This window comes from Canis aureus, chromosome 18, assembly GCF_053574225.1.
Source record: "Canis aureus isolate CA01 chromosome 18, VMU_Caureus_v.1.0, whole genome shotgun sequence".
Lineage (NCBI taxonomy): Eukaryota > Metazoa > Chordata > Mammalia > Carnivora > Canidae > Canis > Canis aureus.
The window spans coordinates 15,905,917-15,918,106 of record NC_135628.1 but is presented as its reverse complement, the minus strand read 5'-3'; the positions used below and the strand labels follow the sequence as shown (position 1 = coordinate 15,918,106).

At 38.4% G+C, this 12,190-nt stretch overlaps 1 protein-coding gene across 4 annotated transcripts in view; it reads right to left on the bottom strand.

Annotated features, from left to right (window-relative positions):
• Positions 1-12,190, bottom strand: part of NT5C3A (5'-nucleotidase, cytosolic IIIA) — a 55,173-nt gene that overhangs the window by 27,127 nt on the left and 15,856 nt on the right. Inside the window, exon 1 of one of the 4 annotated variants that reach the window (XM_077856254.1) lies at positions 11,485-11,640. The exons of the other annotated variants lie outside the window; for them this stretch is intronic. The gene's annotated coding sequence lies outside the window, so the exon portion shown is untranslated. Of the gene's footprint in view, positions 1-11,484; positions 11,641-12,190 lie in introns of those variants that run through there. 4 annotated transcript variants of the gene reach the window in all.

Sequence of the window (12,190 nt, the reverse complement as noted above, 5' to 3'; positions counted from 1 at the left end):
CTGTTTCACCCACCTCCTGCTCATGTTTTCTCCCTCTCTCTCAAATAAATAAATAAAATATTTAAAAAGAAAAAGAATAATGTTTTGAAACGATGCCACAAAAAAAGAACAAGGACACAAATACAAAGTATGGAGTAAAAGAAAATGAATTTTGTTTCAAATAGCTCTAAGATATTGTGTTCTGTTTTTGAAAGGGAATATAGAAGATTTAGAAGTTGTAAAGAGGCTCTTTTAGCAGCACAATTAACTGTGATCTCTGGAATCAATGACTGGCCCCTGTTGTCCTGGAGTTTCTTTACTCTTGGTCATGGAAACAGAAATCACTCATAAAGCTCTGAAAGGAAACTCTATACCTGCAACTGACACACCAAAGAGCAGGGAACTTACCATACAGGACTCAAATCTTTGGAAGATTTTTCTCCCCTTTTAACACTGTAACTAGGTGTCTTTATCAGTGGAGAAAGAGATAGCCATTTGTACTTCTGAGTAACCAGCTACAACTATTTAGATAGTTTATTCAATCAACTTGAAAAGCTAAAAATGATCACTTCGTATTTTGCCATTAAAAAGTTTCTCAAGGGATCCCTGGGTGGCGCAGCGGTTTGGTGCCTGCCTTTGGCCCAGGGCGCGATCCTGGAGACCCGGGATCAAATCCCACGTCGGGCTCCCGGTGCATGGAGCCTGCTTCTCCCTCTGCCTGTGTCTCTGCCTCTCTCTCTCTCTCTCTGTGTGAATATCATAAAAAAATTTAAAAAAAAGTTTCTCAAAAATTTGAAATGGAAAAAAAAAAAGCCCGTTAAAAATCAAATCTACCCAATTTATTTTTTTACAGATGGCATTTTTGTTTTAAAGATTTTATCCATTTATTCATGAGAGTCACACAGAGAGAGAAAGAGAAAGGCAGAGGCACAGGCAGAGGGAGAAGCAGGCTCCATAGGGAGCCTGACACAGGACTCGACCCTGGGTCTCCAGGATCACACAGGGGGCTGAAGGTGGCGCTAAACCACTGAGCCACCTAGGCTGCCCTTTATCCAGTTTAAACCTTAATAACATATTGATTGATTTTGCCTTTAATCTGGGGGCACGGAAGTAAAGGGAATAAAAGTACCACATTAATTAATAGTTGTATGTGAAAGAAATCACTTCATAATTCTACACAAAACCTACATAGTAAGGATAGTTTATTTCTCAATTACCCAATCTAAGAGTCAACTACTAACTCAGTTTACCACAATCCAATCATCATTTGGCTATAGAATATATTTTTATTTCTTTAATTTTTTTTTAAAGATTTTATTCACTCATGAGAGAGAGAGAGAGAGAGAGAGAAAGAGAGAGAGAGAGAGAGAGAGGCAGAGACACAGGCAGAGGGAGAAGCAGGCTCCATGCAGGGAGCCTGACCTGGGACTTGATCCTGGGTCTCCAGGATCAGGCCCTGGGCTGAAGGTGGTGCCAAACTGCTGAGCCACCAGGGCTGCCCTAGAATATATTTTTAAACTTCAATCTGAACTTGACTGACACCTAGGAAATTATTCCAAACAAAACAATAAAATCACATAAGGAAGCCCATTCAGTAGTAGGTGAAATGCAATACTCTCTCTATAGACTCTTGCAAAACTTGTTCCTGCTAATTGCTGTAATTGCTGTATGATATATACACCAGGTGATTCTTTTAAACATGCAAAACATCCATTTAAGCATCTGACTTCCCTTAAAACTTCTCTAAAGAAGGCAACAGTCAGCTAACTTCAACACTGTGACTGTCCAGAATTGAAGCAGATGCTACCAAGGTTTGTAAGAGTATGATTTAATTTTTAATTTTTAAATTTATTTTTTAAATTCATGTTCAATTAGCTAACATGTAGTACATCATCAGTTTCAGATTAGGTTCAGTAATTAATCAGTTGCATATAACACCCAGTGCTCATCACATCATATGGCCTCCTTAATGCTCATCACCCAGTTATCCTATCCTCCCACCCACTGCCCCTCCAGCAACTGTTTCCTATAGTTATATGAATATGATTTTATTTTATTTATTTTTAAAATAATTTTTAAAAAAGATTTTATTTATTTATACATGAGAGACACAGAGAGAGAGGGGCAGAGACACAGGCAGAAGGAGAAGCAGTCTCCATGCAGGGAGCCCAAAGTGGGACTCGATCCCCGGCCTCCAGGATTACACCCTGGGCTGAAGGCGGTGCTAAACCGCTGAGCCACCCAGGCTGCCCTATGAATATGATTTTAAATGTTTAGGAGCAAAAATAGAGATGGAACAATGAATTATTACATTTTGGGGAAATGAACAGGAAACAAAGATTTTCTGTAAGTTCTTCTCATTTAAAATCATTCTAAAAACCTATGCTATTAGGTGATTACTAGTGAAGTTGATTGCTGCATTTATGAATTTGTACACAAATATGCAAATTGAGGAAAACCTATGATTCTAATCTAAATGAATTTCTTTAAAAACTCTGCAACAATCTAGGATTAATTTAATTTTCAGAAACCCAAATGAGGTTCTTCAAAATAGTTTATATCTTTTTAACTTAAAAAGTAATAAATTCAGGGGATCCCTGGGTGGCTCAGCAGTTTTAGCGCGCCTGCCTTTGGCCCAGGGCGTGATCCTGGAGACCTGGAATCAAGTCCCGCATCGGGCTTCCTGCATGGAGCCTGCTTCTCCCTCTGCCTGTGACTCTGCATCTCTCTCTCTCTCTCTCTCTGTCTCAAATAAATAAATAAATAAATAAATAAATAAAATCTTAAAAAAAGAAAAAGTAATAAATTCTGTAGTTTAAACTCCTTTAGAGGAAATGATATTTATGTTGCAGTAGGTAGGTCAAGTTCAAGAAACCTGGGTATAATACAATACCATAAACAAAGAGAATCTTTCCTAGCTCTCCTCTCAAATGCACTATGTTCTAATATTTCAAGATGCTTAGCACTGAAATCGTTGTTTCCATTTTATTATATCTGGACCTCTATGCCCAAAATGGAATAAGAAAAACTTTGTTTTAGTTTTGGATTCCTTCCATATCACACAGTTGGTATTCTGTTTTTGAAAAGAAATAGTATTGTTTAGGATTGCTACTTTGGTATGGGTCACATTAAAAATGGCAAAAATGGTTATGCTATTTAAACTTTTATTATTGGTGTATTATATCCAATACCTCTAAATAGAAAGTACAAAGACTTAACTTACTATCTTCTTTTTGCTATGTCAGATAAACTCATTTAAAAAATAATAAAGTAAGAAAATGAAGAAGTAAGTTATTTGGAAAGAGATTCAAGTTCATAAATGAACAACTTGTAGTGAAGAATTACTTGAAATTATATGTAGGATGAGTGAGTGATAACTTGAATTTTAAAAGTATGTAAATAGAAGAAACCTTTGTATGTTAAACCAAAGCACTTAATTTAACCTATACAAAGTCTTGGTAACACATATTATGTACAACAATGGAATGTGTGCTCATCAGAATAGAACTTACAAAAATAGGTTTATCAGAGAATGGCCTTCAAAGTGCTTTATGTCAGGTGTCATGGGGAGAACTCTTTCAAACTTTTAAAGAACAGATGGCCCCATGCTAGATAAATTGTTTAACAACACATAAAAAGAGGTTAAGCTATCCAATTCCATTTATAAAACTAACTAGTATAGAATCCTAAACAAAACTCTGTCAAAAATAGTACAAAAAGAGGAAACATAATCTAAGTTCACTTATGATTATAGATACAAAAGTCCTAAGTAATAAACCAGTAACAAACTAAATTCAATAGTACAGATAATCATTGAACATGGCTGAATCAAATATATTATAAAAATCAATTAACAGTCATCACAGAGGAATAAAAGGATCCCAGGTGACTGTTTTCTTCTTCATACTCTTTGGTATTTTCTAAATTTTCTGTAATCTATATTATACCCAGAAGAAAACAAATATTTTTAAAAGGTTACATGTCCCAAAATATAAAAAAGCAGAAGTACATATAATGCTACTAGATCTCTGGACAAAATGGACACAGCATATGTTAAGTCATGTTTATGAAGGTAAAATGAAAATTATTGGGCACCTGGGTGGCTCAGTGGGTTAAGTGGCTGCCTTCAACTCAGGTCATGATGATCCCAGGGTCCTGGGATCCAGTCCAGCATCAGGCTCTCTGCTCCTCAGGGAGTCTGCTTCTCCCTCTGCTCCTCACCGCCCCTCTCTGTCTAATAAATAAAAATATTTTAAAAAATTATCTATTGAGTCAAAATTCCACCTTACTACTTTTTCTGGAGTAGCTTTCCTCATTCTTTGTCTGGGAGGATAAACTAATGAGTAAGCTACACAAATTAAACAACATGCGATATTCTCCTCCCACTCTGGATACTGAATGAAGTCATAATGTGTCAATGAGGAGTCATATACAAATTAAGCTCTGTAAAACATTATAAAGTATTAGTACATTGGTTTAAAGAGTGGTTTAGGTGGGTGGGGAAACAGGATAAAAGGACAAACGGGATTAAGAAGTACAAACTTCCAGTTATAAAAATAAAGTCACAGAGGTGAAAAGTAGAGCATAGGGAATATGGCCATCATGATTGTAGTAACTTCGTATGGTGAGAGGCGGTGACTAAACTGCATGGTGAGTAATGTGTAGAAAGAAGTACTGAATCACTATGCTGTACACCTGAAACTAATATAACATTGTAGGTTAACTATACTTCAATAAAAGGAACAGCAGCAATAGCAGCCATTTAAAGATTTGAAAGGAGGGTCATAAATACACTACTCAAAAATGAAAGTGAGAACAAAAAAACTTGGAAAAATACATTTCTAACCTACTTTTAACAGTTAAAATCATTTTATAAAAGCCCTTGCAAATCAATAAAAAGACAATTCAGAAAAGAAGAAAATAAATGGCCAATTATTTTAAAAAATTCAACTCCAAAAGTAATGAATACTTAAAAAAAACAACAACTATCATTTGGCAAAAGTAAGAAAAAAAATGACACCTATTCCCAGGAAAACAGGGAGCTAGGTACTTGTATATACTGCTAGTGGAAATACATACTGGTACAACCTTTTCAGAAGGTAACCTGGTAGCACATTCAAAAATTTAAGATTTGTGCATGCTCTTTGACCCTGCATTCCTCTTAAATAGTCATGGACTTGCACAGATGCAGCATGTATGTTTACTGACCCATTATTTATCATAATGAAAAATGATAACCAATCTAAATGTTCAACAGTGAAGAACTTGCTAAATTATGATATATATGATATAATAACATAAAAGAATATAATATAGTCATGAAAATAAGTGTAAAATTAGTAAGGAATAAATTAATAAGTGAATAATCTTGGGGCTCCTGGATGGCTCATTCAGTTAGGTGTCAGCCTTTAGCTCAGGTCATGATCTCAAGGTTCTAAGATCGAGCCCCTCCTCAGGTTCCCTGCCCTTCGGGAAGCCTGCTTCTCTCTCTGTCCCTCCCCGCCTCCTGTTCTCTCAAATAAATAAATAAATAAACAAATAAATAAATAAATAAATAAACTTAAAAAAATTAAGTGAATAATTCTTATTAAAAACAATGTTACAGGGCAGCCTGGGTGGCTCAGCAGTTTAGCACCACCTTCAGCCCAGGGGCCGGATCCTGGAGTCCTGGGATCAAGTCCCACATTGGGCTCCCTGCATGGAGCCTGCTTCTCCCTCTGCCTGTGTCTCTGCCTCTCTCTCTCCCTCTCTGTGTGTCTGTCATGAATAAATAAATAAAATCTTTAAAAATAAATAAATAAAAACAATGTTACAATATGATCTCCTGTCAGAAAAAAACAGTATTTAGTAGTTATATGCATAAAAAACAATGGAGTACACTTACTGAAATATGTGTTTTTTTTGGGTGGTAAAAATTGATTACTTCATTTTATTTATCTAGATTTAGTAATTTTTTAAAAAGATTTTATTTATTTATTCATTAGAGACAGAGAGAGACACAGAGAGAGAGAGAGAGAGGCGCAGAGACATAGGCAGAGAGAGAAGCAGGCTCCATGCAGGGAGCCCGATGTGGGACTTAATTCCGGTAATTCAGGATCATGCACTGGGCTGAAGGCAGATGCTCAACCACTGAGCCACCCAGGAGTCCCTAGATTTAGTAATTTTTATATCAGCATGTATTATATCAGAAATAAAAAATAATCAAGGGAAAAATGAAACTTAAAATAGGTAAATAAAAAAGGAGATTTTTTTCCTTTTTTAAAAAGATTTTATTTATTTATTCATGAGACACACACACACACACACACACACACACACACAGAGGCAGAGACACAGGCAGAGGGAGAAGCAGGCTCCATTGCAGGGAGCCCGATGTGGGGCTGGAGCCCGGGCCTCCAGGATCACGCCCTGGGCCAAAGGCAGGTGTTAAACCACTGAGCCACCCAGGGATCCCAGGAAGATTTATTCATGAGAGATACAGAGAGAGAGACACATGAGCAGAGGGAGAGGCAGGCTCCTTCCGGGGAGCCTGATGTGGAACTCGATCCCAGGACACTGGGATCGTGACCTGAACTGAGGGCAGACGCTCAACCGCTGAGCCACCCAGGTGCTCCAAAAAGGAAGAAATTCTTTACAAAAAGCTGGATCTTAATTCAGGTACTCCTGAGTCCTTAATTTTTAAAACTTCCCTAAAACTGAGTCACATGACTAAAAATCCACACACATGAACCCCATGAATAAATTTTTAAAAATCTATACTGAAAAAAAAAAAAAATCTATACTGGGGCAGCCCCGGTGGCTTAGCGATTTGGCACTGCCTTCAGCCCAGGGCGTGATCCTGGAGGTCCGAGATCGAGTCCCACGCCAGGCTCCCTGCATGGAGCCTGCTTCTCCCTCTGCCTGTCTCTCTCTCTCTCTGTGTGTCTCTAATAAATAAATTAAAAATCTTAAAAAAAAATAAAAATAAAAATCTATACTGAATCATATGATCTATGCTTATTGAAAGTGTATTGGGGGGATTCAAAAATCAATCAAATGGATATAGAAGTTTAATCCTTTACAAAAAACCATGTTTCTCATATGACTTTAGCAAAATTAAATTTCAGTAACTGAAAATGCTATAATTATATATGCCAAGCTTGTAAATATGCTACTCAGGTCAATTTAACCACCTACACATTATGATAGCAGGCAGGCAAGGATTAGGCCCCAGGACGCTAGGTACTCAGGTTAAAAACTGTTACTCAGGGATGCCTTGGTGGCTCAGTCAATTAAGTGTCTGACTTGGGCTGGGGTCATGATCTCAGGGTCCTGGGATTGTGCCCTATGTTGGGCTCTGTGCTTATGGGGGAGTCTGCTTCAAATCTTTTAAAAAAAAAAAAAAAAGACAAAATTGTTATTCAACATGAGATAATGCTGGACATTCCTCCTTTCTCAATCTTTTTAACTTTAAGAAGGAGTTCAAATCACCAATTATTTAACTAGTTAAAGAAGTTACTTTATCCGCACTATGTAAGCCACAATATTTATAAAACACAGAATAAGTGGATAATCATGGAACACTAGATTTCCCCACCCTACCAGAACTAGGGCCACATGACAAAACCATATACATACACATGAATATCTCTATATACATATTATATATATATACACACACACACACACATACATATATATGGTACATAGTTGTGCACAAAAGATGAAATCAAATAAAAATATTTAATTAGCTTGGAAAGAGTCAAAGTTTTTAAAGATCAGCAACATAATACTTCATAAAGCAATTGAGAAGCAAGCTTTCCTTCAAAGCATCAGAGAGCTAGAATTGTAGTGCTAGCTCTGCTACTTACTAAGCTAGATCCTAAGCAAATTAATAAAAATTACAACAATTTACCAGTTGGACTGTGTTAAGGATTAAATAGGGTCATGCACAGTGAACTTGGACATAAGTAGACACCCCAAATTTTAGTTCCTTTGCTCTGGTTAGCAGAGAATAGGGAAGTATCCAACTAACCCAAATATGAATCAGTTTCTAATGGTTTCCTAGTTCTAGTCCCAGTGTAGCCCTGTTTTCTTCTCTTTTCTCGCCCCCCCCCCCCGTTTTCTTAATGTGACTTCAGTAGGTTTCTATTTTGTAACATTTCCCAATATTGCAATGCTTAGGTTCTCAAACTTTTCCTATCTTCAGTGAAAATCATTCCCTTAGAACACTGGGACAGAGAAATCTAGCTAAACTGATAAACTGTTCAGGGAGAAGACTGTATAAGAAGATGATTTGTTTGTTTTTTTGATGATGGTGTTCTGAACCCAGGCCCTGAGTGGGGCATTTGAGGTAAAATAAACGAGAGAGCTGTGCCATGACAAGGCTTCAGAGATAAAGTGGGGACAGGAAGGATCCTGTGGGAACCCACATCATGTTAAACATGTGACTATCTACTTCCACCCACTCATAAGCAGGAACTTGCCAAACAAATTAAGCAACCTTCCAATCAACCACTAAACAACTCTGTAATCTACCAGCACCTTGAAAATGAGGAAGATAAACAACATACATGGAAGAGAGGCAACGGCATTTAAATCCATAATGGCAGAAAACTATCAAAGTTGGTTTAAATTTTATAGATTAGGGGATCCCTGGGTGGCTCAGCAGTTTAGCGCCTGCCTTTGGCCCAGGGTGTGATCCTGGAGTCCCGGGATTGAGTCCCAAGTCGGGCTCCCTGCATGGAGTCTGCTTTTCCCTCTGCCCGTGTCTCTGCCTCTCTCTGTGTCTAACGTGAATAAATAAATAAGTATTCTTTTTAAAAAAATTAAAAATTAAAAATTTTATAGATTAATAGTTTGTAGGGGAGGAGATATACTTTCCCCTGCACCCTTTTATGTTCTTTGCTGAGGCCATCCAGCCCATAATAAAAAAGATTAGCAGAAAATAAATCTTTAATTTCACACCTATAAGAACTCTCACAAAAATATGGGAACCCACAAAGATACAGGACCAGAAGGCAACCAGGCAATTGAGGCTTATAAAGCATCCTGAGCTAAGGAGAAAGGGGAAGAGGTGTGGGGCTCCAAAGGTAAGGCAATTCCAGGAAAATGAGAAGAGCAATGTTTGCCTTCACGCAGGTAAGTCTCTCAGGTAAAAGAGTGATCTCTGGTAATACCTCTCTTCGTGGTAGGTGCCCCCTTTCTAAATTCTTTTAGGTAGATAAAGGTAAAGTAAAAAGCTCTTCCTGACCCCTCCAGGTCTTGATTGCCTTCAGCTCACAATAATCCACATGCCAAAGTAGCACACTTTCGGGTGATAAATTCTGCTCTCCTTCAGGTTTAGACAACAGTGAGAGAGTAAACATAAAAATGCATAAACGAGCTCTTCCCCTAAGCGGCCTGAGGTGACCTCTGAAAATGGCTCGCTATTTGCTTGACTCAGAAAACCCTACAAAATCAAGCAAATCAAGAGGTTCAAATCTTTGGGGCAGCCCAGGTGGCTCAGTGGTTTAGCGCTACCTTCAGCCCAGGGCGTGATCCTGGAGACCCAGGATCGAATCCCATATTAGGCTTCCTGCATGGAGTCTGCTTCTCCCTCTGCCTATGTCTCTGCCTCCCTCTCTGTTTCTCGAATAAATAAATAGAATTAAAAAAAAAAAAGGTTCAAATCTTCATGTTCACTTTAAGAACACATATGAAACCATTCAGGCCATCAAGGGTATGCATACCCAAAAAGCCACCATGTATTTGAAAGATGCCACTTTGCAGAAGCAGTGTGTGCCATCCCATGGCTACAATGGTGGAGTTGGTGGCTGTGCCCGGGCCAAACATGGGGCTGGACACTGAGTTGGTGGCCCAAGAAGAATGCTGAATTTTTACTGCACATGCTTAAAAATGCAGGGAGTAATGCTGAACTCAAGGGTTTATTTATTTATTTTTTAAGATTTTATTTATTTATTCATGAGAGACACACAGAGAGAGAGAGGCAGAGACACAGGCAGAGGGAAAAGCAGGCTCCACGCAGGGAGCCCAACATGGGACTTGATCCCAGGTCCCCAGGATCAGGCCCCGGGCTGAAGGTGGTGCTAAACTGCTGAGCCACCCGGGCTGCCCTGGTTTAGATGGAGATTCTCTAGTCATTGATCACATCCAGGTGAACAAACCCCTCCAAGATGCAGTATAGAATTTACAGGGCTAAAAAAAAAAAAAAAAAAAGAATTTACAGGGCTCATGGTCGGATTAACCCATACATGAGCTCTCATTATCCTTACCGAAAAAGAGCAGATTGTTCCTAAACCAAGAGAGGAGGTTGCACAGAAGAAAAGGATATCCCAGGAGAAGCTGAACAAAAACTTATGGCCTGGGAGTAAATTCTGCATAGAATAAATGCAAATTTAAAAATGCATAAACGAGAAAGATAATTTAGAAAGCTAGCACTGAGCCACAGCAGAGAGAAGTCTGCCACCTGCTGACACAAAAATGGAATTGTGTAGATCTCCCTGTTTGCTCTTTTTTAGGTTTCCCTGATTGCTGTTTTTAAAGCAAGGGGAAAAAAAAAAAAAAAAAAACAGCAAGGGAAATCTCAGGTAGGTTTCATGACATTAGATTTCAAATAAGTTACTGTACTGAAGAGATAAATTACAACCCCTAATTTAAAAGAGAATAAAGGGATCCCTGGGTGGCGCAGCGGTTTAGCGCCTGCCTTTGGCCCAGGGCGCGATCCTGGAGACTAATGATCGAATCCCACGTCGGGCTCCTGGTGCATGGAGCCTGCTTCTCCCTCTGCCTGTGTCTCTGCCTCTCTCTCTCTCTCTGTGACTATCATAAATAAATAAAAAAATTAAAAAAAAAAATAAAAGAGAATAAAGGGATCCCTGGGTGGCGCAGCGGTTTAGCGCCTGCCTTTGGCCCAGGGCGCGATCCTGGAGACCCGGGATCGAGTCCCACGTCAGGCTCCCGGTGCATGGAGCCTGCTTCTCCCTCTGCCTGTGTCTCTGCCTCTCTCTCTCTCTCTCTCTCTCTCTGACTATCATAAATAAATTTAAAAAAAAAATAAAAGAGAATAAAGATTAAAATGGGATTTAATATTCTTTATAGACTTAATTCAGTAACTTTAAATAATGTGATGTCTGAATTACTTTAGAAGCAAACAAAAGAGAAATACACAGAAATGATTTAACATAAACTGTAGGGAACATTGAAACTGCTATGATGAACTAAGGATAATCCAAGACACTTTGCAAAAATTATAAAATCTGTAGGGGAGAAAAAACAATTTTTCCTCTATCCGTCTTGGCCAAAACTCTCCTATAATTAAAGACATTAATAGGAGAAAAACAAGCACAAATTTAAAAACACGCATACCTCTTAAATACATGGGAGTATGATACCCAGGGAAATGGAGTTGCTCTCTGAAATGGGCTAAGCTATCATCTTAAATGCCATCTCTAGCTAAAGAAAAAAAGAAGATGGCATATTCTGGGGTTACAAATCCTGTTTCTTTCCAAAGCCTACAGATTTCACCTCTGCCATCCGTCAATGTTCGTCCTCTTCTTTCTCCTGCTCCCATAGTAGTCTAGGGCTTCATTCTCTTTAATCCAGGCTTATTTCAATTCCTGCTCCAGAGTGAGAGAATGCCACACCAACATATGCCTCTTTGGCATGAGGATTATTTTGAGCTGATTATTTCAGAGAAACAGTAGACACAGGAGAAGTTCAGAAAAGAGAAGTTCCCTTTTGCAAGGGAAATTTACACTTACAAAGGAAATCTCCATTTCTACGTGTGTCTCCATCTCTCTACCAAAAGAGAAGGAAGCAAAAGATGAAGCAAGCGCCATGAACTCAAATCAATGGAGAGAGTGCACTGAAATCCTCATTATCAACTTTTTTTTTTTCTCATTATCAACTTTTATTCAGGTTTACCATCTTTTCCTCCTCCCACCCAACAACAGGCCTCTTCCATGCCCTTCTTTTTTTTTTTCATGCCCTTCTTTTTGTGCTTAGCTGTAGATGGTGTAATTTTACCCCACCTCACTTTTCCCAAGGTACCTGACATGTATACGTGTTAATAAAACTTACTTGTTCTCTTGTTAACTCTGTTAAAGGGTCCCCAGCACAGAACTTAGAAAAGTAGAGGGAAAAAGATTTTTTCCTCTCACTCCTTGACTCTTGATTCTAGTTATGCTAATTTAGTGTACTTCAGCTACAAGATTGAGCAATTACAATGCAT